The 27127-nt window shown below is 42.6% G+C and overlaps 1 long non-coding RNA gene across 7 annotated transcripts; it reads left to right on the top strand.

The window, feature by feature from the left end:
• Positions 1-1677: 1677 nt before the first annotated feature.
• Positions 1678-26403, top strand: LOC134151262 (uncharacterized). Of its 7 annotated transcripts, none has more exons than XR_009960811.1 (6): positions 5610-5745; positions 11330-11483; positions 19425-19505; positions 20909-21050; positions 22011-22057; positions 25842-26403. It is a non-coding gene; the product is annotated as an uncharacterized LOC134151262 (long non-coding RNA). The 7 variants fall into 7 exon arrangements; XR_009960808.1 differs by lacking the exon at positions 5610-5745 and adding an exon at positions 6321-6390; XR_009960818.1 differs by lacking the exons at positions 5610-5745; positions 11330-11483 and adding an exon at positions 1678-1712.
• The last annotated feature ends 724 nt before the right edge of the window (positions 26404-27127 follow it).

Here is a 27127-nt window from a genome sequence, read left to right as displayed (position 1 = left end):
TCTAGCCATTAGAGCAGTTAGATTTGGGAGAAGTCTCTGATGAGAGAAGCGAGGAAAGGAGCCCGTTCCATACGAGGATGAACTCAAATGAAAGGCATTCAGTGCCGTGGCTGCTTATGACAGCCTTCAATCACCTGGAGTTTGTAGGACTACATTTCCTTAATGGCATCCACATCCAAGAGGTTAGCACTTTGCCTAGACTTAATCTACACTTTCAGCCACAGCAGTCCAACTCAGTGTGCAAAACAAGCTTTGGGAAATGATTCACTGGAAAACACTTGGTAGGGAGAGGAAAGGCAGCAAGGAAACAAAAATCCTATTTCAGCACAGAATGACAGCACGTTTGCAGATTGGGTCTGGAGCCCAAGACTTGTGATGCTGATGCCACCTGATCAACCAAAAGAGCTTCTTAAAGAAATAGTAACTGCACATGACAGACAGACAGAGCCAACCGAACTCTCTCCCAGTTTGCGTCTCTGTCTCTTTTCCTCTATGAACCGTAAAACTGTTGAGGCTGTTCAGATGAAAGCTTTCTTCATTATGGATGTTTTTCAGCCTGCTTTTTATCACTTATAAAGTATTTGCCATTCTGTGTTTAAGGTCCCCTTGAAACTTTGTGGCAATCTCCCTCATTGAAACTTAAGCCCTTTTCACCGGAGAAGAACAGGTGCTGGAGCTGATGAGGTGACTTGCCCAAAGCCGCTTCAGCAGTCTGTGGTAGAAGAGAATATTCATCTCCTGAGTCCCCAGTGCTGCATAGCCACTAAGCCACTGTCTCTGATCCCCTTTCCTCCTTGTTTTGTTTTGCCCTTCCATTTTAGTTTGCTTCTCTCAAGCTTACTCATCTCCCCTTGGCTTATCTCTCCTCCTTGCCAGCTGAGCCCTCATGGCCCAGGTGCCCTACCACAAGGCTTCTGCCCTCTGTTTCTGTTATGGGCTGTCCCTTTGCTCCATCCGCAGTTCTCACAGCTCTCATGGTTGTAGTCTGCTGCAGCAACAGCATAAGGCTATTTAGGAGGGACCTAAAAGAAATGAGTTATTGTGACTCTGGCTGCGGTAAAATGGAAGTATAACGGGAGGCAGGGCTTTATGAGAGCCCACAGCAGATTTCTTGGCTTGTACGGTGGATAGATGCTCATATGGCGGGCTAGCCAGATCTTGCTCATCAAAGTTAAAACTCATGCAATTGGCTCCCACCTTTTGCTTCCCCAGCAGGCAGCTCTTGACCTGAGTTTTCTCTGCAGAATTGCGCCTCTCTCCCCTCTGAGACCCCAGGGCCAGGCACAGTGGGTCAGTGCAAGCAGCAGCTAGGGCAAGTGGCGGTGCCACAAGGTGGGACTTTGTGTGGGACACAAACCTGTTGTGCTGCCATGTGAGCCAAGATGCAAGCCATGCACTCCACCAGTATAATGCATGGAAGAGAAAAAGAGCTGGGAGAGGAGAAAGCAAAGGCAGCAGATACTGCAGTTGCTATGCAAGGCTGTTGAAGTGATCTGAAACAACTATCTTGGGGACATCTATAATGCAGGGATACTCACATGTGTGTATCTTGCACGAGGCAGAGTGAGCTGCAGCTCATCTCTACGTGTGTCTGTTCGGCAAATTAGCTAGTTATGTATCTTTTACACTATACTGTAATTATTCTGTCTGCAGAAACAAGAGTTATATGCAAAGTCCTGAGAAGGTCTGTCCATACCACTCTGACTTTTCAGGTGAGTGGGCTTGTGAGAGGCTTGTATTTTGAGGAGGGACATTTTCTCTGATGTATCATGACATTTTTTCTGTGTTTAAGTTGTGATGGGAATGGAGACCATTCTTATCAGATCTGTTTCTTCCAAAGCAGGGAGGCTCAAAAGCAACTGTGATACAGTGAATAGAATAATATCTGAATATATAGCTCATTACAGAAATTCTTGCCTTTCACAATCTCCCTATCTCTGTTCCGTTTATATTGATGTAACTTCTCCAGTGCAACTGCAGCAGTTCCTTACAAGGAAAATGACATGGTTATGTATAAATGTGGTCACTGCTGTAAGTGTCTGAGAAATTATTAATCATAGCAGACCAGATATTTAGATGCGTGGAGTAAATAGTTGTCTCAGACAAAATTGTGCAGAAGAAGGTGACTTGAGCTAACATTTTACCCAGCTAACCCACATCCAGCAGAGAGATTAAAATGGATCCCAGGAGAATGTAATAATAAACAGTTTAAGGTTTGCGCTAACTGTGCCAGAGATAGATGTCCCTTGGAGACTGCTATATTGGCCAGAGATTGTATGTGCTCTCCATTGTCTGTTCCTAAATAGCAAGAGAAGCAAGAGGCACAAAGATGAGAGTTTCCTGCCGGTGCTTATGATTTGTCTCCAAAGGCCAGAGGTGGTTGGTAAGATATTAAAAGGTTTCCTACAAAATGCTGCAAAAATACACACAGAAATAAAGCACAGATGCACATTCCTGCTTGCAATCAACAACAAAAGGGAGAGAGAGAAAGTAAGCGATATTGTATTTATATAAAGGGTGGGAGGAAAAACAAAAGAATATATAAAATTTTAGCCTAATTTTTAGCTGATAATAGAAGAAAAATGGTAGGCTATGGCTTTTTTTTTTTTTTCTTCATAAGACTGGATAGCCCGGAAACACCCCTTACTCTGCCTCAGAACAACCCTTTTGATCAGCTTTCTGCCTTCTTTGTACTGCAGTGTTGCCAACAAAGCTGGGGCCATGGATCTGTCACGCTGACGCCCCTTCTTCTCCCACCCCTCTCCCAGCTAAGCAACTTACACATTATGTTGAAGATTTGAGCTCTTCAGTCTCACTGTCCCCACTACCAGGCCTCAGTTTAAACCCCCAAGAGAGTTTTCACATTTTTTGTTGGCAAAATAGTTGAAGGGAAGCCCTTTTCACCTATTAGCTGGTTTTCTGCTTTGTTCAGGAGGATTTTGATTCTTCCTCTGCTTAGCTCCAATTCATGATGACCTAAATGAACGATGTGGACTTGTCTTCTTTTCTCCAAGGCATCATATCCTGATCACAGCACAGCCTGCCAGCCCTGTGGCCCAGTGGTCCAAAGCAGAGATACCATGACCTGTTCCCCTCTGCCCTGTGTAGGTACTCCTGCCTGGCCTCTTTCCTCAGGCTGCCAGGTTGACACATTGCCTTCTCTGTAAGTGATTTCCTGCTGCTGGTTTCCTGATACCTCTTCTCCAAATTGTGATTAATGTAGCTGTGGGAGTTCACTGGCTCTGTGGACCGTCATCACAGGCCTTCATGAGTATGTGGTGATGTGGCAATGCATCACTTTGCAGTATGGGAACACAACGTAAGAAAGAGGAAGGAACCAAGCAGTGGACTAAACCGCAGCAGAGGTTTTGCCTACTTCTGGCCATGGTGGCAGGCAGCCACAACAGTTCTATGTGTCTGTAGTTATGTTTGGCTTCTCTGTTGTGCTCTCCTATGCTGCTTTCCACCTGGTGGGAGGACTGGAGAACCCAAGACTTCTCTCTCTCTGTTGCAAAACCTCCCCAGCTCATCTGTCACCAGCTCTTTGCTTGCAGCTTTGACTCAGCCATGGCAATTACTGATCTGTTTCTGAAACTGAGGGCAGATATGAGTAAGACAGGAATATTTCCTTTACTCCTCTTCCCACTGTAGGAGAGAAAAATGGTCAGGGTGTTGTTGGCCAACTGGGTAAGGCCAGGCGCTGAGTGATGCTGCTAGCTGAAGAAAGGCCATCTTGCCCCATGGCTGTTTTTACTCTCCTCACAGTCATAAAATGTCCTGGACCCAGGCACATTGCCCAGACAGATCCAGTTCCTCCCATTGCTTCTGCTACACATTCCCCTGCTGGTACCTGGCAGGAACATTAAGCCCAACTTCCATTACAGCAGAAATGTGGATCCTGAAACATGGTCTTGAAGGCTGGCTCCTGTTCTCAGGTGGCAAAAAGTTTCAATAAATTTAAGTAACAGTTCAAAGGACCATGGGGAGGTGCAGGGGAAACTTTGCTAGTTTAGCTTTTATGTATGAAGTCAGAAAAACTCTCCCAAGGTTTCATAGATTTTGGAGATGGGGTGAATGGTATAACTAAAAATTTGCACTTTTTAGCTAGGAGAAGTTTTCCTAGTAAACCAGTAATAGATGGCATTGGAGTACATGACAGACTTACAGATGTGCTGCAATGTTTAGGTTTAAGGTGAAAAACTGAAAGGAGTGGATGAAACACTCCTAAGATCTTCCCATTGCTGGGGCTGTAAGGGGCTGAGTGTCATTTTATGCTTAAACTAAAAACTGCTTTCTACTGGATATCTTCTTTAGTTTTAATTGACAACTGCCCAAATCAAAAGATGATAAATGATTAGTATAATGCCAGACTTCAAATCATCACTGAGTGTGAGGTAATGCACCTTGCTCCTATGCATTAGTTTAGACAAAACTCCACAATAACCATGTTCACACAGTTTCTGCATAGCTCAGAATGAACACAGCAAGCTCCTGTATTCTGGCAAGGACAGCAGATATTCACAGAAAAAGCCAGACTTCACTGAAGTCGGCTGAAATCATGCTCTGTCTTGAATTGTGACAGAGCCTGGGTTTTGCCCCTGATTTCACTTTCGTCAGAACAACTTCTTTTTCATCTTCCACACTGCTCCTTGTCCAGTGTACATCCCAAACCATCTGTCCAACCGGTGCCTTCTTGACTTTTAAATCCCTGAATCATCTTCCATAAAGGATCAGTCATTACTGATAAATAATAACTACTTACTGCTTTTTCATTATGCAGTTATTCTAGATATCTGTAAGGCTTTCGATAGTCTGTCTGGCTATGCTTTACCTGCCTGAACTGCATCACTATGTTTTTTTTAAATTCCTCTCCCGTATTGATACCCCAATGACTTTCTTATCCCTCCATTCCCCTGCAGTAAGACTCCATGTTCCTAAAGGGAACCCATCTTTGGAAACTAAAAACAGCAGTAGTCTTTGACCCGTAGCTGCCCTTGAAGGATGAACGTCCGCTGTTAATGCCCCTACTGGTGTCCCTGCCACTGCATCTTGCCCAATCCCTTTACATGCTTTCTGGAAAATCCAGTGGGATCACAGCACAGCAGCGGGCACAAGAAAAGCTGTCCTAAAGGTTGCCTTTAAAGCTGTGAACTGATGATGTTGTCAGCACATAGTGTTCATTCCCAAGTCATGAAGTTTATTCTGGGACCACTTCAGAGCTTCAAAGGTCCGTCCCCTTGCCAGGAAAATATCTGTGCTGTTGAGTTCTCCTTCAGATTCTCTCCACATGCCATCAAGGAAATGTCCAGAAACCTAATCTGTGGGCAATTGGGCTGAGAATTCTCCTTGTCTTCACCAGCAATGTGGGGCATGCAATCTGAGGGGGCTGTAGGAATCAGGCGGCCTTTTTAATGCACATCAACTATGTCATGTGCCTCTGGCAGGCAGGCAAGTTCTCATGTGCGCCTGTTTCTTCAGATTATGCTCTTGCTGGTACTCTGCCTGCATGTGAAGATGGACAGCCTGTAGATAGGACTGTTGCTTGGTAAGCAAATAGGAACAACATGCTTTTCCTTTGGGGTAAGAGTGAGAGATGAAGGATGGTCTTGTGACTGAGGCACTGAACTGTGACTCAGAAAAACAAGAGACTATAAAGATTTCAGTTCTCATCTGTTGCCCAATTCTTGAGTGACTTCGAGAAGTCATAATGACCCTGTTGAAGTTCCTGTCTCTGAACTCAGAAAGGTAATACTTTCTTTTTCCTGCTTTTCTCTTGTCTTTGGTGGAGATGAGGAGAATTTCTAGTCAGACCCCTCTCAGATTAGGTTTCTGAGCTGTCTTCAGCTTTCTGTGTCACAGACTGTCCTCCACTGTGTCTTTGTGTGTAACCTAGCATGGATGGATGCTAGAGCATGGATGAGCCTCTAGGTGCTATGACAGTGTCTGTAAGTAAGAAGGAGACTGGGGCCTGGGGCATGCGTGGGCAACGCACTGCTTCTGACAGCCTCATGCTGGCCCTGCTCTGTTGGTGCATTTTGACTTGGCAAAGGCTGCTGCAGTCTCTTGAGCATGAGCCCCTTGGTCTGAGCTGCAGATAACTACCACAGCCTCAAATGGATAAGCACCATATGCTAAACATTCACTGTCAGATGCTGCATTGCAAATGAAGGCAGATAGTTAACCTACTTCGGGTACCTCATTCAGGACATCAAGATGTGCTCTCCATTCTGCTGACACAGACTTGAGGAGATAAGCTAAATCAAGCTACATATCCCTCGTGACAAAGGGCTTATGTGCCACAATTTGAAAGGCCACAGGCATGCCAAATGCCTGCAAGTATTTGGAAAAGAGACAACTGCAGCAAAGGAGAGACTGTTTTGGAAATGATATGTAAGATACTCGTTTTTTTTTTTTTTTTTTTTGGGGGGGGGGGGAATCTAAAAAATGGGAGTTACATCCACAAGAAAGAGAGCATGTAAGAACTGTTCAGAATGACTTAATGTAGCCAGAAAGATGGGAGGGTAAAGCCTCGTATAAATGGGCACCAAGCAAACTAGCTTAAGGAAGTGATCCTATGGGATCCTGCTTCAGAATCCCAACTTGGATTAACTCCTGTACACCCTGAATAGTGAAGAGATGGTGAGGAAGAGACAGGACAAGAACCAGAACTGTGGGATGGGACAAAGAGGGCATTGAAAGGGAAAAAATGAGAAAGGATGGCAGAACTAGGTCTGTGAAAAAAAAACATGTAAAAAGAAATAGAGAGGAGGAGCTTTAGGAGAATGGGGTGAAGGGATGAAAGGTGGGAGGGAGGGACTGGGTGGAAAAGAAAAAGTGAAAGAAGACTGAGAGGTGGGGAAAGGAGAGGAGGCTTTCAGTAGGTGTGTAGTGATGCATTTAGAGAGTCAGGTACACTTTGGAGCAGGCTTGTTTTTTCATACATGTCCATGTGTTGCCTTGGATATGGTAGCTGTGACCCTCATGAGAGGCCTTAGGCATTGATGTCTTATAATTTCTTCCTACTTTTTGATCTGGACAGGGAGAGGGATATTACTAAGGCCCCAGACCTCTTCATTAGGACCCCTGAGTATCAGAACAAGTGAAAACTAAAATGTTTGAAAACACCCTTAAAAGAGTGACATTTTTTCAGTGCCTGGAATTCCTTAAAGTCCTGTCTCTGATTTGAATAATCCCTATAAAGCTATGTGATTTCAGGTATATCTTGCCTGACAGTAACAATAGATTTAGGGAATGAGACAGTTTCACAGAGATATCCTGGGCCCTCAAGGGCAGGATCTTCTTTCATCACGAAATAGCTTTACAGGCTCTTCCAGTTATTTTTACAGGCCAGTTTGAGACTTAGTTCTGGTTTATATCTAGTACAGAGTTATCTTTGCTTCAGCTTTTCTCCCGGGCCAGCCAGTCACTGACTGCGCAAGAGCTAGATGTGGCAGTTATTGCCAGCCTTCATTATTTTATTGGGAGTCTCTCAGCATTCAGAAGTTTTGTGTCGGAGTCGGGGGATTACGCAAGGGTCAGCTTGCCTCTATTTAATTAGAGTACGTGTCCCTGGTGGTTGCTGAGAAGAGCTTGAAAACATGAAAATTAGAGGCTTAAAAACTAGAAGGAAAGAAGTTCCTGATTAAAAAAATAAGTATCGTTTTTATATGAATGTCATGATCACTAGATGCCTCATTTGTGATTCTTTTATCCAAATGAATTTGTAAGAGATTCTGAAAAGGGAAAATGAGACAGGGGAAAATTCTGGATGCTCTCCAGTGTATTTGTGTGATAACTGTCAGGTTAATTTCCTTCAGTATATTTTATTGCTAAAATTGTTCACTTTTTGAAATGGAGTGGTCAAAAGAAGTGTAAAACTTCCCCAAAGTCACTTGCTACTGGAAGTGAAGCTGAGGGCTTCTTAACATTAGGAAATCTGCATAGGTAAAAATATTATGGAGTTGCCAGAGTGGACCCCACTGCAGGTCTATTTGCAGGTCTATTCTGGCTCCATCATTTAACTCAGCATTAAAACATTGCCATGTACTGCGGCAGTGTGCCAGCAGTTGTCGTGCCCAGCCTGGGGAATCTCTGACTGCTGCAGGCTACCCCAGTAACGCAACACAAGCCTGCTGCACACACCCAAGCCTTTTGCTTGACCTTCCCAACAAGTAACAGTGCTGAACCCCAGTCAAGTACTCCTTAATTTAATCTTTGGCTGTAGTAGCAAAAGTGAAAATTACTTTCTTGGGTAAATTAACAACTTATATTTACTGCTGCTTTTACCACAACATAATTTGTTGATAACCCTTGAAAGCCTTCTCTCTCTAAGCACCCCATGGGCTAGCACAGACAGATTAAGGAGATACAATTGCAGAGCAGTGAACAGTCTTGCACATAGCTTGAGTTCCAGCTCTATTTACCTTGCTTAACATATCCAGTCTGCAAATCTAGACAGCATCCAGGAGCTCTCATGGCCGTATGATATCCTGGAAGTAATGAAATTGTCCTCAATACTTCAGTTTCATGTCTCACCCTGCTGACGCACCATCAGCACCCAGTGATGGGAACCTGTGGCTCTTCCCCTAGCTGCAATCCACGAGCAGTGCGAGTGCAGGTCTAGTGTCGGGGCTACATCTCCTGGGCTGTGAGCACTGGAGGAGCAGAGATGTGCTGTGGGCCATTGGGCCATGAGGCCAGCAAGGCATTTAGCTGGCCAGACTGGAGGGACTGGGCTTGGGAACTTCTCACAGATCCAGCTCCTTGCCTGGTTGCTTCCAGCCAACAGCTCCCATGTCTCCCCTGCGTTCACGAGCCCAGGCTGCGCATCTAGTAGCTCCCTGCCAGATGGTTTATTTTTCCGTGTTCCCCTGCAGATAGATTCCTGTCTGTGGGGTGACCAGCATATCCTGCTTGAGGGACCCACACTGGATAGAGGCAAATGCAGTGTGTTTGCAGGATTTTAAGTGTCTTGGTCACTGGGTTATTTAAGGTGGGACAGAGAAAACTGTTCTGGAAGAATGTGTGTTCAAGCTTATAAGCTTGTTGCGTTTCAAGTGTTGTAAAGGACATTTACTTCTCCTTGCCCTCCAGTAAGAAAGTGAGGGCTTGAACTAAAAAGGTGTTTGATCAGCAATGCCTTCCACTTTTTGTCGTTCCCAGTAAAAACATACCAACCTTTGAACCCAAGGCTGATGAAGCCTGGTGCTTTCTCCTTCCTTGTAACATGAAGCGTGTGGTAGTGCAGGCAACAAAAAGTACTGCCCAGACAGTGGGTGGGGAGAATAACCTGTCCTGTACATTTGCTTTCCCTGTGGCCTCTCCTGTTCCACAATGTGCAGTTAAGACAGCAGTCTCCCTGGTTTCAGTGTTTTGCAAAGGTCCATTGTAGATGCTCAGGCACCATGTCGAGTAATCATATATGCTAGGAATCCTTAGCCAGAGGCTCGTGTGTAGCCTGCAAAGCTAGAAATTAAACCCCTCTGGGCATCAGAAACAGATGTCTTGTCCTTGCTCAGTTAGAAGAGTAGACCCCATTAGCCAGGAAGAATTGAAATGTTGAAATTTGAGTAGCTGTCTTCAAAGACATGGACATATAAAACCCTCATATATATGTATGCCATGTGCAAATATGTGCTCATGCATCCCAGCACTCTTCTGGGCCCTACAACACAGAATGACAAATTCACTTGCGTGTAGACATACACATAAACGTAACTAACGTGAAGTGTCATGCACACAAACAAGTATGTGTATCATACTCAAATATATGCAGGTGTACAAAGAAGTTTCATAGGAACTGTCTGCTTCAGCCCAAGGGGTGAAATAATCTTCCAAAGAAACTTCATTCCCCCAGCCTCCTATTGTCCTATGAGCTCTTTTCATAATTCAACATATTGAATTTAGCCTATGTCTCTTAGTTGAAATAGGAGTTAACTGATGACCCCTTAGGCAGTGCATCCCACTGTGCTGGAGCCCATCGAAACTCACTTTGCCTGCCAAGCACGACCTCAAGTTTGGGGGTTCTCCTGTTGCACGCTAACCTCTGGGTTGGCTGATGCAGCATATGGTCCCCACCATGGAAGTACTCATGCAGGCCATAGTCAGCACCAACTGGTTGTCTGGTAGCTTCCTTCCACACCTGGCAGGTGGCAGGAGGAACTGCAGTAAGAGCAGCATCTCTTTCATTTTGCATTGTCTCCAGCCTTAGTAAAGGGATCACCAGCAGGGAAACAAATGGTTAAAAAAAAACAAAAACCAAAAAAAACCTCTATACCAGTGAAACAAAGCTGACTTAGGGCTCTGAGATGCTGAGCATCTGAGCACAGATCTGAATGGTCACCTTGGTATATATATGACTCAAGACCTACAGCCATCCACACTTGGTGCTTATTTGGGCCCATCTTGGTGTTTTTCCTGGCTTCTCTTGGCACATTGGGGGGCTGCCACCACAGAGAGTGCAGCGATGGCCTGAACTGAGGGGAAGAATACAGCCATGAAGCCATGCAAGCCTGAAGAGAGGGCGACAGCAACGGCAATGGATGCGAACACAGAAGCCTCAGTAAAGAGAGAGAAGGCATAAAGAAATTGGCAGTCCTAAGGTATCACAGAATGGTTGAGGTTGGAAGGGACCTCTGGGGACCATCTACTCCAACCCCCTTGCTCAAGCAGAGTCCTAAAGCACATTGCCCAGGACCCTGTCCAGATGGCTTTTGAATGTCTCCAAGGATGGAGACTCCACAACCTCTTTGGCAACCTGAAAGACCTAAGTTCATCAGATCCAGCATTTATGAAGTCCTACAGGTTGTGGGAAAGGTGGATACTTTCCCTCATGTCATTGTCCCTACATAGACGATATATTATGACAAGACTCTCTTCAGCAGTGGATTTGCAAGAACAATACAGCTGCACTGTAACCAACAAATCATACTTTGTTTCAAAGCGTTTCCGAGCATGGTTTGCGCAGACCTGGAGCCTTTAAATTCTACCTGCCCTGCAAAAGTTTGACTTTAATAATCAAAAGAAAGTGATTCACTCTGTGGGACAGGAAACGCTTTTCAGGACTGAAAGAATGTCGCGATTCCAGGGCTGCACAAAACAAACTTCACCCACCGCTGAGCTGTAGCTGCTGCAGATGCTGAGTACTGCAGAACACCATAACGTACTAAATCAGTTCAGAAAATTGTGAACTCTACATCAAGCAGATGCTGCTGGGAGAATTTAGGCAGGGAAGACACACCAGGAATTTTGATTGGGGCACCTCATTTACAATAGCAAACCTTCCAGAAAAAGGCCTCTTTAAAGATTCTGTTTATTGTTGTTTTTACAGTGCAGCAGAGAGCATCTCCAGAAGTGTAAGACTGCATGATGCCATGTAAAAGTACTGATTCAGCCCTTGAACAGGGTTTTCTTTAAGGTCTCCTGCCCAAGTGCAACTCATCTTAACAAGAGAGAACAAACCAGAGCACAGAAAAGTAGTGCGAGTAAGTATTATTTCAAGTCAGAGAGAGAATAACTGAATACAACATGCTGAGCTCTTTATTTCTAAAAACTCTGTTATTTACTTAGAGAAGCCAGTCACTAGGCAGCAAGCACCTCATGAACTAGAGGTGCTAGATGAGAATCTGTAGAACGGGAAGCATGGCATAAAAATGGTTTACAACTAATTAAACTGAAAAAAAAAATCTGTTTTTTATTTAAGGTTCTCTCATTACTAACAGGAAAAAATAGGATGCTGTGATAACTTAAAGCTGCTTGTGTGACTAAAGTAATTAAAGCGGCCCATATGGATTTTCAGACCACCCACCCACCCACCTCAACCTTTAGTCAAGTCAAAACAAAGCATTAAATTTTGAAGAGTCACGGATATGAAAAATATACAGGCATCTAAAAAGCTTGTTATTAGACAGATAATTTTTTGAAGAGCATTTCTATTAATTTGGCAGCATAAATAAAACACTAGAGATTTTTATTATGGTATGCAATGTGAGTGGAGGCTCTTTGGCAGACATTCCCCTTCAGGGCTCGTCTTTCAGGTGTAGGAGATGCACGTGGCAGGATATGGTGGCATCTTCTGGGTTGCCAGTTTTTCACACATTCATCTCAGTGAACCAGATTCTCTTCTCTGTGGCACAATAAATCAGGAATAATTCAATAGAAATCAATAATATAGGGCCAGCATGAGGTCATCAGTGAATGTGAGGTCACAGCCAGCTTCTCCTTATAGAATAGCAAGGGACAACTTGCTCCCAGAAGTATGAGTAGTTTCTAGAGATGAGTCAAAGAAAATCAGTAGCTTTGGACTGCAGGTCCTCCTGAGCATTACAGATGGCCAATTGTGAAATTTTTCCGTTCAAGTGATCTAAGAACCTAATCCTCATTAATATGGAAAATTAGGCTCCTAAGTAATTTGTGCCATGCCTACAGTAAAGAGCTCTGCAGCTATTAGTTTTCTTGGTTTGCAAGCGGTACCACCCAAGATGGTAAATATCTCCCCAAATGTGGCTTGTCAGCTGAAGTCAAAATGCCCAAGGGGTAGTCAGCCAGCAATACCCTGACACAGTGCCTTGTAGGATATCTTTGCAGAGCATTTTTTGGAGGCTGTTGCAACACTCAGGAAACTACAGGAGCCTTGTAACAAATTCCTATGGTTCTATCCTCCATTATATGTTTTCTTCATAATGTTTCGCTTCTTTGTAAAAATCCACTGTTCCTTGTGTCCCCCATCAGGACAATAGGCTTCTCAGTTTGGACATACAAATGGATCGTGCAGCCTGTGGAGAGCATAGATTGGTTTCAGGAAAATGCCGCTGCCCTGTGGTGCTTCTCTGGAGGAGGAAGGAGAGGAGAAGGGCTTTGTGGGACTTATTCCATTACAGCAGGCAGCACCTGTGTTTTTTTGCTGCTGGAGCTGTTGAGGTCCCTGCACACCTCTGTCCTCATACTTCTTGGGAAGGTGATCCCTCTGCCTTTTGTCCTTAGGGGTTCCTCTTTTCAGAGCCAGCAGCTTTTGCAGATAGGCTGAACTCTGAGATACATCATTCTGCTTCCTCTCCCCCTGCCCCCCAGTCTAGGTCTGCCAAAACTAGGTGGGGAGATCATGCATTTCAAGGACACACTGGTAGGAGAGACTGATTTTTTAAAACAGGATAACAGAGCTTTTGTTAGATTTATACGAGTAGTCAAGGAGAAAAGTTATTTTTTGATTCCTAAATCTTTTCTGTAACCCTTTGGGGAGATGCACAGAGGTGTTTCGTGAAATAGCTCAGCTTCGTGTTATCCTTGTGGTCCTGAGTTTCAGTCTGTAGCCGTAAAGCAGAGAAGATTGAGAAGGTGAGTCCCAGCACAGAGGTAAAGGAACGTGTCAGTGACTGCGGCACTGACTCTTATGGGTTGAGGTGACCATGGTGCATCTCCCCATAGCTAGCAATGAGCTGGAGGAAGCAAATACTCCTGAGCTCATCTCAAGCCACTTACTGTCTGCTGGCCTTCAACATTTGTCCCAGCCAAGTTTCCCCCCAATGGCTGTGGAAAGGAGACCTCAGAGGATGGAGGAAGCAGAAGCGTCGTTGCTTGGGCCAGGGTTAAAGGACCAGAGCATGTTGGAACAATCCAGATACTTTTGAGCATTTGGGACTAGATTTACTGACTACCTGTTCCAAAATAATTGATAGCACTGCAAATTATGGTCATTCTCTCTGCTGAGAAAAGATTAACATGCTCCACAGGCAGACGGCTCTTTGAAACTTGGTGCAATGAGTACCTACTGCTCACCACAGAGAAAACACAAGTCTGTAAGAGGGTCATGGCAGGGCACAGTTTGGGATCTTTTGTGCTGAGGGATGTTAATTGGAACGGAGCTTTTTTGTTCTGTCATTTAACTTGCTCATGAGATATACTCAGAGATGGATATTAAGAAACAGATAATGACTCAGGAACGTCAGGCAGGCAGGCAAGGCAGAGCAAGCTCTTCAGAGCGAGAAAGCAGAGAGAGAGTAACTACAGCAAGTACATTTTCAAGGTCAGCTTTATGAGAGGAAAATGAAAGGCTGTAGACTTTGAAGGCTGGTGGCTTCTAAGCTGTACTCTTGACAGTTTTATGAAGTAGGACTGCAGGAAAAAATCCTGCATATTGTGGCGATATTTCAGGATGATGAGTTTTGGGAAACTCTCCAATACTGTGACAAACCAAATCCTGAGAGTTGCGATAGATGGATCTCAAAGTGCTCAAAACTGTGGGGCTTGTCTGTATGTAGAAGTTGCAGGAGCTTTTTAAGTATTCTGATGGAGCTGAAGAAAGCTCTGTAATCTCTCCTTTATAATGAACAAACTTTGTATTTTTATAAAGGTGCATTATTGCAATGTAACAGCTTTTGTAGCTAAAAAGGACACAGTCACAACTGAAATAGTTACATCAGTAGAAAAAAGGGGGTCAGAATTGCCTAAGCAGAATATGTGGATCATACCAGACAGCTCCAAAAGGCTGCTTTATAATCATTAGGAGATGGCTTGTAAGTTTTATATCCTTGAGCAGGACTAGATCTGGGACTCTCTGGACCTCATCCTGGCTTCAGCTGCTAGCTACAAGAGCCTAGAGGAAACTGGCCTGAAAGAGGAGACATTTCCTGATTTTTGTAGTCCCTCAGCCACCATGTCTGTCATTGGCACGTAGATACCTAGCAGCTATGCTAATTCATGTGGAAGTGGATTTCATTAGGTTGAAAGTTACCCAAATGAAATTATTGATGTTTTTGCTGGGGCTTCTTGGCTTATCATGCAAATCTGAGCAGATTGTGGCTTCTCTCAAACCTTCTGAACAAACTCAATTATTATGAGGAAGGATAGGGTTACTCTCTAGAGGTACATACCTTTCAGCAGGTATATGTGTTAGCTAGGTGTATGCGACCCTAGGCTTGTGTTGCACTTCAGTTATGCTTCAACAAATTCCTAGCTAGCCTGAAATGACTTCCAGTTGCTTCATTCCAAATATAACTCAGAGGACATTATTTGAGGCAGCAGCCACAGCGAGGGGCTTCACGTGCCATCATCTAGGATGCTTGGGAGAACATTACAGTGTCCTGGCAGTTAGTGAATGACACTAAACTGGGCTCCAGCTTACCTATCCGAGAAAAAAAAGTGTCCCCCAAGATGTAAAACCCAGCAGAAGAGTGACCTGTTGAGTGACTGAATCCTGGTTTATGAGTAGATGTGATAGAGGTATCTGAATAGATAATTCAGCTGGCACAGTTGCTACTATGCTGAAAAGAGAGCTTTAACTGACTGATTTCTAGTTTCCTTGTCTGGTTAACAGATGAACAAAGAGTTTCAGTATTGTTTCTCCAAGGTGTTTCTTTATCTGCAACTAGATAAACTCACTAAATAGTCACTATATTTTATCATCCCTAAGCCCGTATTACTTTATCAAAGTTACAGTTAATTTTCGGTAATGCTACTAAGCTCACCCCAAATCTCTCCTCTGCCTATGTAACTTAAAAGAATGCTATGTATTAGTCCGAGTGCAGAAACCAGTAATTGTACATTATTTTACCTTTTCTATTCAATAGCAAAGGTCTGTGTGGCTCAGTAGCCTATTTGCAAGCAAAGGAATGTAGCCATGGGTTTGCTGTGTTTGCCTGTAACATCTGTGCCTCAGTTTCCTTCTGTTGTGAGAAATAGGCCATACCTACTGCTGTCAAGTGCTTATAGCTTTCTGAATGACAGGCAGCTGCTATAATTAAGGCCAAAAGCAGCTCTATTGCTTGCACTAGCAAAATGAAAGACCACAAAATAAGAAGCTCATCATCTGAAATATTTATGTGTTTCTTCCAATAAAAGCACCCATCCTACATGCAAACCTATAATGAAACAAAATAGACTTCAATAGCTTAGAATGGCTATATAAGGGTTCCTAATTGATTCAGATGAATTTCAGTCTATTTCTTTCTTTAGTTCTCTTTATATCCTCCTTCTTTAAAGAGCAGATCTGCCCTGCTGGAGCATCGAATACAGAACCTCATTGTTTGCAATGCATAAAACCAAGATCCATTGCAGAAAGTGAGTTCTGGTATCAAAGGTCTTGTTTTAAAAATTTCTTCCCAGTGGTCCCTTCTTTTTCAAGCTTATTCTTACGTTTGAAGAATTTAGGGGAGCAGAACAGTGGAAGTACGCAAGTGTAAATCCTAATATGTTACTTGGTGTCAAGATTGAGGCTTAATAACACAAATTAGGGAAAAGGGGGGAAGGAAAATACTGCAACTTAAGCACTAGCCCAATATGCAAAAACTGACTTTCAGTTCTTGTCTGTCATGGGATCTCAGTCTCTGCATTTCCCATCCATAAAACACGTTTTTGAGCAGTAACCTACCTCTCTGGGAGGTATTATAGCAGAGGATGCATCAGTATCTAGAAGATGCCTAGATATTATACAGCTGTGTAAGCCAGTAACGTAAGCAGGCAGATCAGTATAGGCAATAAACCATTGTTTCTGTTGACCAGAAGACATTTCCTTATAGATATAAACCAAATGCTGCCTAAATTCTCATGGTTTAACTTATATTTTAAAAAGAAGCTGGAAGTTTAACTGTGATGTTCCTAATGTGCAAATCCCTTATGAATATTTCTGGTATTGGCATATGAGATGAAACTTGATGTACTGCTGAAATATCCCCACCACTTGTCAGTGGACTTCTAGTTAGTTTCTCTCTCCTCTTTTCTTCCCTCTGTCTTTTCCTGTTTAGATGGACCACTGGAGAAGGCAAGATTATATATCTTGGGGTACATTTTGTGGCTCCATAAATAATTATGAGTCTTAAAAATTATGAGTCTTAGAAATCACTTAATAGTGTGATATTCCCCTTCCATTGATTCCCAACATTTTAGCAATTTCTGTAGCCTCAGTTCTTTCAGGTTTGGAAACCAGTAGTTCCTTGATGTCTAGAGGAATTCAGATTAATTTTATGTCAACTATTATACAAAACCAGTGTATTTTTCAGTGATTCACTGGTTCCTCCCCTAGGCGGAAGGTGACTCAGGTGGGACTTCTGTGCCTTGCACACTGCATACGGCATCAGGACACAGTGACGAGGGAGTAGGAGAGCATCACTGAGGCGCTCAAGGGGACAGGAGACTCCTCTCACAGCCTCTGCCACCCTCTTCGCTGACAGAAAACCGAAATACTGGAGTTTCTCATGTTTCTCACTTTTTAGGACTTTTATGAAATTGTGACCACCAGCCTCTCATCTCCCCTGAAACTGAGCTAGCAAGGAATGCTTTCTTCACTAACAGAAGAGAGAGGACAATAAATAGGCAAAGAAATGTATCTGTAAAATCTACTTGCAACCTGTGATACAGTAACTTCAGCTATTTTGTTCCTGTTTAGCATTTGCTGTCTGTTTCCGCCTGTCACCCAGTTCTGTAGTTGGAAGGCTAACTACTGAAGTCCTTCAATGATTTTTGATTATTATTTCCTCTGTTTTATACCTAATATATATTTTCATAAGTGGATTCTCGTTATAGTGAAAGTAAATTTTTTGCCTTGTTCCTAGAGACTGAATGTTTTGAAAATAAAGCCACAAAATATCTATAGTATCACTTGCAGTCTATCTGAGTATACGTAAAGTCTAAAAATACATATTTTAATTAGCAGCCTCTTGGGGGCAAGTTGAGAGCTCCATTTTTAGTTACAAGATTTTGCAGGAAGTAGAGCTCCAGCACAGTTGTAGTGTAGTAATGTGGCACAGATTTCAGCAGCATAGTTGCTAGCCCAGCACAGGAGTAGAGAAAGTTTATGATTATACTGTTCAACATACCACTGTAATTGCACTATAACTACAATGTAGCTAAAGCGTCTTTAAAGTCACAATGTTCTATATTAAAAATACCACTGATAAATAAATAAGTAAAACATGGGGAGAGTAAGAATTACCAGAGCCCACTGTTATGGGAATGCAATTGCCTACTGACTACCTAAATACAGATACAGCTGATGGAAGGTATTGGTTGATGGGAAACTATTTATATGGAACTTGGTTTGTAAAGAATGCTTACGAGTTAATATCAGTGGCATAAGTTAATATTTCTACATAGTTATATTAGAGAATTCACCTTTGAGTTCTGTTTATGTATTCCCATTAGAATAAATGTGAGTGTATTCCTAAAGTGAAAGTCAAAATAACAGTACTGTGTTAAATTATTTGCCAAATTTAGTCTGTAGTTTTCTGCTGTCTGACTAGCCTATTGGGCAGAGTTAGTATTACTGTGGGAAAATGAATTGAAGGCTATCTGATTTACCAAATCTCAATCTTAAAAAATATTATGTTGTATAAATGAGAAGAGGGGAGAGGGAGCATTTTTCTTAGTAAAACAATTATTGTATTAAAATGTGGTTGTGTCTTGTATTTACTTTTGTTGTTCTGGTAATGGTAATAGTAATGGTAGTAAACTGTTTCCTTGAGCCTTCCCTCACTTACATCTCTTGCCTCCAGACCCATGAAGATGTTGTTACTGGGTGTCAGGGGAAGGAGCTCACTTGTTTCCTTGAGTACCAGACCACGCACATGCTCTTATCCTATAGAAAATGTCAGGCAGCTTGCTCTCTTTTCACTGAAGAGTAAGCTACCATCAGCTTTCCTTTCATTTACTGCTGTATAAAGGCATGTGAGAGGGACAATAGATAATACCAATTTATTCCTGCACTGACTTCAGAATCCTTCAGCGATCCCTGCTCCCACGCATTAAGAGATCAGAATGGGATCCATGAACTGGCGTTTTCAACAGGGCATAGAGAAGTGCAGGAGGTATCCAGTGGCTCATGAAGCTCCCTAAGACCTTTGTGAAAGTACCATGTGCTGTGCTTTTTTCTACCTTCCTAATTATTATCCCCCAGTGGTTTAATAACAGCCGAGCTATTGCTACATACTATGATTGGCACGATGCACTCTTCATGTTGTGATCAATGTTGGATATCTAGGCCACTTAGGGACACACACAGCTTTCAGCAGGAGTTTATGTTAGATGCAGGGTTTGACCTATCTCTACTAAAACCAGCAGGTATTTTTCACTTGACTCTGATTTGGAGCTGGATAGAGGCATACCTAGGCATGAAGTGTGTGCATACTTCTCAGAGGATGAATCTGCAGGACCAAGCTGAACCGTAATGTCAGAGGAAGCTTGACTGCAATCAATGCTGCACTTGAGACTGTTCTTGAGGGCTATTCTATGCCCCTGTACAACTCTGTTTATAGTGGGAGCTCTCTTTTCCTCTAAGGGAGGTGATATTTTTAGCAGCTTGTCCTTTCATATACCCTTCTGCCACCAGCTGTGGTCAAAATCGTTGTATGAATGCTGCATTTGTTACACTGTAGGATGACTGTGCATTTTTAGGGACCAAAAGCCCAATAGGTCTGAAATGATCTTTCTTTCTTAAGGGCCCATGGCTGCAGCAGATCTATACCAAGAGTATCTCTGGAGGAGACAGGAAGAGCAAGAGCTCTGAGGAGGGTAAGCATGTAAGTATTGCTTTGCTTACTGATGCTTTCCTTCCAGGTAAATGGAATAAATAATCCAATTAAGCTTAAAAAACGCAGTGTTAATTGAAAGTCCCTCTGCTTGATTCTGTGAAGGTGTAACCAGAACTCTGAGTTTAGCAGGATATTCATTTTAATAAACAACTGTGGTTTGCTTGGCCCTTTCCTATGCTTATGAGCCTGTACTCATGCACTGCTTAAAGAATTCCCCTTACTGGTCTGCTGTTAGTCTGATTCCCACTTTGCTGCCCCAGTGGTAAACACTCACCTCCACCTGTGGGTCTCTGTGCCCCCAATTCGTTTTAGCCAGCGGGAACTAACATGGCACAATATTACTGGGAAGCGACACAATCTGTGTGCAGATGCTGCTGCTGCTACCTTGAAAATTAGTGCTGCCCAGTGACAAGAGCAAAAGAAACTGTGTAAAGCTGGGATTCTCTTCCCAGGTCTGCTGCTGAAGCCTGATCAGTTGACCATAGTTGGTGGCAGCTTCAGGAAAGATACATCAGCAAAAATAGTGCAGATAGTACCTTCAAAGGAAGTGAGTTACTCAGGCAACTGAAAGAAGGTGCTTGGGTGAATTTATTGTGTGTTAGAAAGTACCCTTGAAAGTTAAAACTTCTAATTATTCATGGAATAGGTGCAGCAGTAGAAATAGCTTCTATCAATATGTTCTAACAGACCAGATGGCAATCTCTGTGTTATGGTCTCGCTCCTTAAATTCATACCTACAGGTAGTAGTAATGTGGCTTCAGATGAATAACTCTCTTCTGGGAACTGTTTCAGGATGTTAACTTGCTTTGCATAGACTTCTAATTGCTTGTGGAGATTAAAGTAGGTTTTGGCCACAATACCTTGGGCTTGTTTTTATTTATGCAAAAGGCTCCATTTTTATATGTTGAAAGAGGGATGGATGTGAGATAATGATGCTTGCAGATAAATGAACTATGTAGACTAGATAAATCTTGCAAAGAGTGAGAAGCTTCACAGGGATGTAGCCAAGGTAAAGGAATGGGCAGCAGACTGGTAGATCTGTGTAAGTACACATACATATGTGGGAGATAAAAGTAGACAGCATGTGCATCTTATGTAAGTCTATATATAACCACAGAGCCAAGGGATCTAATGCCATTGGCTATCTAATAGTGCTTTAGCTTTTGAAATAATTTCTACCTATCATGTATTGCAGGACAGATTTTTGCCATTTCTGGTATTTTGCTCAGAGCTTGACCTCTCACAAAGAAAGGACCACAAACTAGACAAATTTTATGTGAACCAATCTGCCACAAAGACTGTTAAAGATAAAGGGCTCCATAGTCCATCGCTATTCTTCAAAATTTTTCACATTATTAAATCCCTCTCATTATAATGTCTCTTTTCAACAGGAAGCTATCAAATGGATCCCAAGAACGTGGTCATTCTGATACAACTAATTCAGATTCACTTATCTTGTGATAAAAAGCCTAGTTGGAATATACCAGCTGTAGAGAAGAAGATAAATAGTTCAGATGTCTATTTGGAACCACTGTGAGTAGATCTTTTCTCTCCAGTAATGTAATTTTATCTTACTGTATCTAATTGCAGGTAATTGTTGAATCTAATGATGAGGTTGCTCTGTTTTCTGTCTTACAATGCCTCTAAAGCCTGAAGCCACAAATAAAATCAAAATTATTTTAAATAGTCCTGGATATTTCCACTATTACACAGAATATTTTTCTTGGGCTTTCGTGGATTTCCCTAATTGAAAACTATATTGTCTTTTTTATGGAAAAAGAGCTCTAAAACCTCCTGTAAAATGAGAAGGTTCATGAATTGGTTCAGTAGTCAGCCATTGACATGTGAGACTGAGCTAAGTTTTCTTTTAACCACCTCATACCCAGAAGCTATTTCTGGCACTCGTGACATGTAGAATTACAGCAAGGTACTTCTATTCCAGTGACATTTGGGTTCCTGCCTTCTTTCATGTTCCAATTTCCCTGTGATTCGTATGAGAATTTATCTTTGGGGTTGCAGAAGGGGATAGCTTGTAGCACAAAGATTACTAATGAGGACTCTCCTGAACCACAGACCTCCCAAGCTCGGGCAAGAGCTGCCTCCCCACCCAACTATAGGTCGTAAAGGTGTCTATTCCACTTGCAGCTATCCCAGCCTTTGGAATTCTTCCGCAAGTTTGATCCCTGCACTAGAGGGCAGTCAGAGGCAGCTGCGCCAGCTGGTACCTCATACCACCTCCCAGAAAAAGTGGAAAAATATGGTAGTCCTCAGCAGAACAAAGCAGACTCCCAAGTCTCAGGACTGGTTTTATAGTCCTCCAGGTCCATACTGGTAGCCATTCATATTGATCAGCTGGGAAGACACTGCCATTTCTCAATAGGAGTGGGAGACCAAAATGCTGTGGTTGTTTGCTCCCTGTCCCCAGTGTGCAACTTTATGACTCTTCCCTGGCTATTCTTAATCCCAGCTTTGCCTGTATTTTGTACTTTCTAGGTCCACCAGTATTTTGTGTGTAGATGAACCAAAGAGGAAATAACTGGGTAAGAATTATTTGCTGAAAAATAATTGCTGGATAACATACTCTCCAGTGGGACTGGACTTGCACCACTGTCATTGACATCAATAGATATTTGAGTTCCTGTGTTTGTCTGGAAAATGAAGTGTGGTATGTTTAATTACATAGTCCCTTATACCACTCTATGAGCTATGGAAGCACTTCAGTCTTCTGTTACTTTGTGTTACTCATAGCTCCAACTGGCTTGCTCCCCATCACCCTTATGATGGCTCTCTCCATTCCTTCAGAAGGTTCTGCATCATTTCAAATCTCATTTAAATTTTATGTAGGCCACTGTCAATATCCATTCTATCTGCTGCTTTCTTCTCTTGGTGCAGGAACATCCCCAGCTTCATGCTGCAGTTTGCTATAGGCTACTGGGCTGTGTTCCGTGGCTGATGGCATGCAAGGGCTAGATACTTGGTAGATCCTTTTGGATAGAGTATGGGTAGCAGCAACAGCAATGGGCTGAATTCTCTGAGAGGCTACTTCACACCTATTTTGAGAGTTTAAATGGAATTTAAAGGTGAATATTGGCCTTTGTTGGCTTTCTGCAGAAAAAACATTGTGGGGAAAAGAAATTCCTCCTGCAGTGGGGAGACATAGGGAGTGGAATTAGATAGTCCTTGTAGGTCTCCAAAAAAAATCTGATTATTGTGTGGTTATTGACAACTCTCTTACCAAGTAAGTCATGTGTTTCTGTGCAGTTTACCTGAATAAAGTTGCAGCTGTTTGTTCATGTGTGCTCTCTGCACCTGTGCACTGCTGCTGAGAAATGTGGAGAGAGTGTGTGTGTGTGTATAGCAATCTGAGTACTCATGTCTGTTGAGAAAATATATTTGAACTGGATATACCTAGGAACTCAGACTCCCCTGGACAAAAATAGCTCTTCTAATGGTGATCAGAAGAGAGGCACTGACACTTTTTTTTTTTTTTTTCACATGAGATTCGAAAGGAATGCCATTGAGGAAGCGTGTGTGAAACAGAATAGAAAACAAAGTTTCATGACTGTAGGTCTGGGACACAGGGTGGTTGATTGTTTAGGAGAAGGGATTTTTTTTCCCCTCGTATCAGTGCATCCCATAGATGCATTGTCTTAGGCATCTCGAATTTGCCTCTTAGAAGTAGGCATTGCCTGCTGCCTCAGGCGAGATACTAGACTTTCTGATTGCTAATGTGACCTGGCCCAGCAGATCTGCACTATGTTTAAGGGAGAACCCTGGCAACCATTGCCTGGAAATTCCTACCTTAGTGTGCAGCCAGATTTACAGCATCAGAGCATGCGGAAAGCATATCCAATGAGGAACCTCACATAAATACCATGCTGATGAGTGAATGGCAGCTTTTGTAAAGAGTAGTTTTCTTTGAAGATTGGCCCCAAATAGATTTTGAGTAAGAGCTGTTCTTTTCCCATCAACTGCAGAGGGATGGACAGCTCTGCCATCAGCTGGGGTTGCAGACCTACGCTACTGAGCCGTCCTGGTGAATCTTGCTCGTCTGCTTCGGGCTTGCCACACACAGCTTGGGGCAGTATCCAGCTACCTGCCAAGCTGGGTTTTTTGCCATCTGGGCTCAACAACCTTTTTTATATATTATTTATTTATTTATTTTTGTCTTGCTGCTGCTGTTCATGGCTCTGTTGGCTCTATTGCTTTGAATGACAAACTCAGATGCAAGCATTACCAAAAGCAGAGCCCCATGTAGAGGTGATAGTGTACATCTGGAATCAGTCCAAACTGATTAAGTCTTCCTTCAGTCTCCACCTTCACATACTTAAGCAGGAACCAGGAAGTATCTTCAAGGGATTTTTCTTTTCTAATTCCTGCTTATTCTTTTCACAAAAGACTGGCGATCTGTAAACATTCTCAAAGCATAAGGTGTGTTTGAAGCATTTGTTTTCTCAGATTTCATGTCTGTTTATACTATGGTAAGGCTAAACAAATGAAGACTAATAATAGCATCTCTCTGCGTTGTTTCCTGGCTGGCACTTCCAGTCTGGTCCAACATTGTTGAACCCAGAAAAGGATTCTTGTTGTTGTCAAAGGGCTCTCGATGAACATATTCAGGGTCAGTCTTGCATTTCTTTTTATTTATTTTCCATGCCCGGACCTCCCATCGAGTTCACTGTGTGTTGACACATCTTGCCAATGGCAGCATCAGATCCCCAGAAGGGAACTTTTCATGTTGAGGCTGGAAGAGATTTATTCCTCATTTCCCTGTGCTGTGTGTAATCCTTTTTGCTACAATATAAGGACATATGGAGTACAAGGTACTACCATTCTGATTTCATAGCACTTCACATCACCTTTGTACTCCTTTCATTTCTGCAGGGGACTGCATGGGATGCAGGGCAGTAAGGAAGAGGACTGCTAGAGCCTTAGGAAGTGCTTGTTGCAGTCACTGAGTCTTACCAGCTCTTGGGACAGGACAAATCATTCCAAAGGAAATAAACCAAATCCTCCTTTAAAACTTGAAACAGACCTTTTTTTCTTTCTTTCCTTCTCTTTCACTTTCACTTTCACTTTCACTTTCACTTTCACTTTCACTTTTTCTTTCACTTCACCATCCTTCTTTCCTTCCTTCTCCTTCTCCTTCTCCTTCTCCTTCTCCTTCTCCTTCTCCTTCTCCTTCTCCTTCTGCCTCTGCCTCTGCCTCTGCCTCTCCTTTTGTGATTTTATCTCCTATGAGTGCCCAAATCTCTTCTAATGTTCTTTCAAATTTTCAGACAGCTCTGGCTTCAAATTGGAGCTTATGTACCACAACCCCATGAGACAGTCTATTTTTATTGCATTTGCAGCCTACTTCTGCTACCAAGAGAAGGATGCTTTCTGGTGCTCATAGAGTATCTAGAGTTTCAGATGCTTCCCCTGCCCCCTGTAGCACTTGTCCCCCACTGGTCTAGGACAGGTACTCTGTTGTCCATAAAGTATCTGAACATTTTACAAGAGGGAAAAAAAATCACTGAAAAGCTGCTATCAGTTTGGAGGGGGAAGTGGAGGGAAATGCCACTCTGTCTCTCTCTTTTATGGGGAAAAAAGTGGAAGGGCATATCATAAAAGGAACACTTGAAAAGCGGTTTGAGTGAAGGACCAAATGGCAGAAGTTGCTTACATATCGTGTCAGCTAAGTTCCATGTTTTCCCCCATCTAAGGTACACTACCTGTCTGAAGCATTTTTCTTCATGTAGTGTTAGTAGACAAAGTACTTAAATTATGAGTAAGAAACTGAAAGACAGAGAGAGAACAGGAGACGTTTGCCCCATGATACAAAGGTGAAGTTATTCCCAAGGAGAAAGTGCTAGCTCATGGAGATGGGCCTAGGCCACCTTTAAAGGAGGTAACTGAGTCCTCTGTAGTATAATTCCATCAGGCCTCATTAAAGGCTCTACAAGTCAAATGCTGCCTCCTTGATGCTTTTCCTTAGAGGTTTTGGTGGGCCTCAACAGATATGGCTAATTTGGAAGGCAAAAACTGTGGGCATGCTGTCCAAAGAGAGAAATCCAATAGAGTGCCTTCATACTGCAGAATACATACGGGCAAGGGCAGGAGGGAAGGGGGAGCGACAAACCCACTGTGTTGCACTGAAGTGAGAAGAGTTGCTGGAGAACCATTTCCATGGTAGCAATTCGGTAGAGTTAGTAGTATTTTTATATGACAGCTTTTTAGACTAAAATTGAAATTCCAAAAAAATCTTAATAATAATCCTTGGATGGGGGTAAAGTAAGATATGTTTCATTTTGGTCATCCTTTTTTCTTTTCTTTTTCTTTTAGGAAAACGTCTAATGAAAACCCTGTGCGTCAGTGCTACACAGCACTAGTACATAACGTGACAAAACTTCTGAGTTTTTTTTATTCTTGTTTTATAAGTTGATTCAGGCCTATAAGCAGAAGCATTCTTCATTGCATTAATAGTTTATTCTATTTTTAATCAATCACATGATGCTATTCTAATGTCATTTAACCTATAATTGTCTTTTGTGCAGAAGCCCAAATATTTGTATTGCTAGTAAGAACTCATTAAGGTGGCATTCTCAGATTTTTTTTGTTCGTTTTTTTTTCTGAATGCTGCCAAATAACCAAGCTATAATGTATTCAGAGATTTGAAAAGCTGCAGTCTGAGTACTCTCTATAACTATAAAAGAGCTATTCTAGGAACTGACTAACTATCCAGTTAGTACAATTGCTTTTTTCCAATAACAACTGTTTCAGCCTGATTCAAAGGCAATATACCTGGTGATGTGTAATATCATAGCCTAGATGGAGGTTCCTGTCTGAGGACGACTGTGGTCAGATTGCACCTTGAAGCAATTAAAATATATTAAGTACATTAAAATCCTTGAAGGTCTGGACTGTTGATATAAATGCTACTTTTCTTAAATTATAATTTTCTGTTCAAGCAAAAAAGTTAGTAAGCTAAGCTTTTTACCTCACTAATGGGGGTATTGTGGCAATACATAAGGTAAAGGCAGGTTACCCTGAATTCTAAAAAGGTTTGGCTTGGAAAAGCTGAAGGGAAGGTCATGAAGAACATGTGCCCTGTATGGGAATCTGGAATTGTGTGCATAAGCAAATATTCTGATAACATGGACGTTTGGGGTCTGAAATACATGCACAGCCTTTAGATCAAAGGATTCCTAAGTGTTTTATTAGCCTGATCTCTCTAATAATATTGTGCAAATTCCAAAGTGCCAATATTTGGTGAAACATTCACTCACCCACCTGTGATACTAGGCAATTTCAGGAATCATAGTTGCTCTCTGATAGCATATAACAGCACTAAGCTCAGATTTATGGCAAGAGGAAAGGGAGCTCTTATTTATATGAAATGGCAGGACAAAGTCTCATAGCTGATGCCCTTGCCTTAGTTTTCTGTGTATGTTCCTTGATCTTGGAGAAGAAGCGGAAGATAATGCGTGCCAGGCGAGGGGCAAGGCCTTGGTCCTGCATGGCTGTTGGGATCACCTGGGGCTCACAAGGAGGGTTGAGAAAAGGCTTGGGCTCAGCCAGAGGAGCCCTGATGTCTGAGCAGCCACTACTGCAGCTAGGAGCATGGAGGC

The sequence above is a fragment of the Rhea pennata genome, chromosome 1 (assembly GCF_028389875.1).
Source record: "Rhea pennata isolate bPtePen1 chromosome 1, bPtePen1.pri, whole genome shotgun sequence".
Taxonomy (NCBI): domain Eukaryota; kingdom Metazoa; phylum Chordata; class Aves; order Rheiformes; family Rheidae; genus Rhea; species Rhea pennata.
The sequence above is the reverse complement of the archived record's forward strand: the minus strand, read 5'-3'. Positions and strand labels throughout refer to the sequence as shown.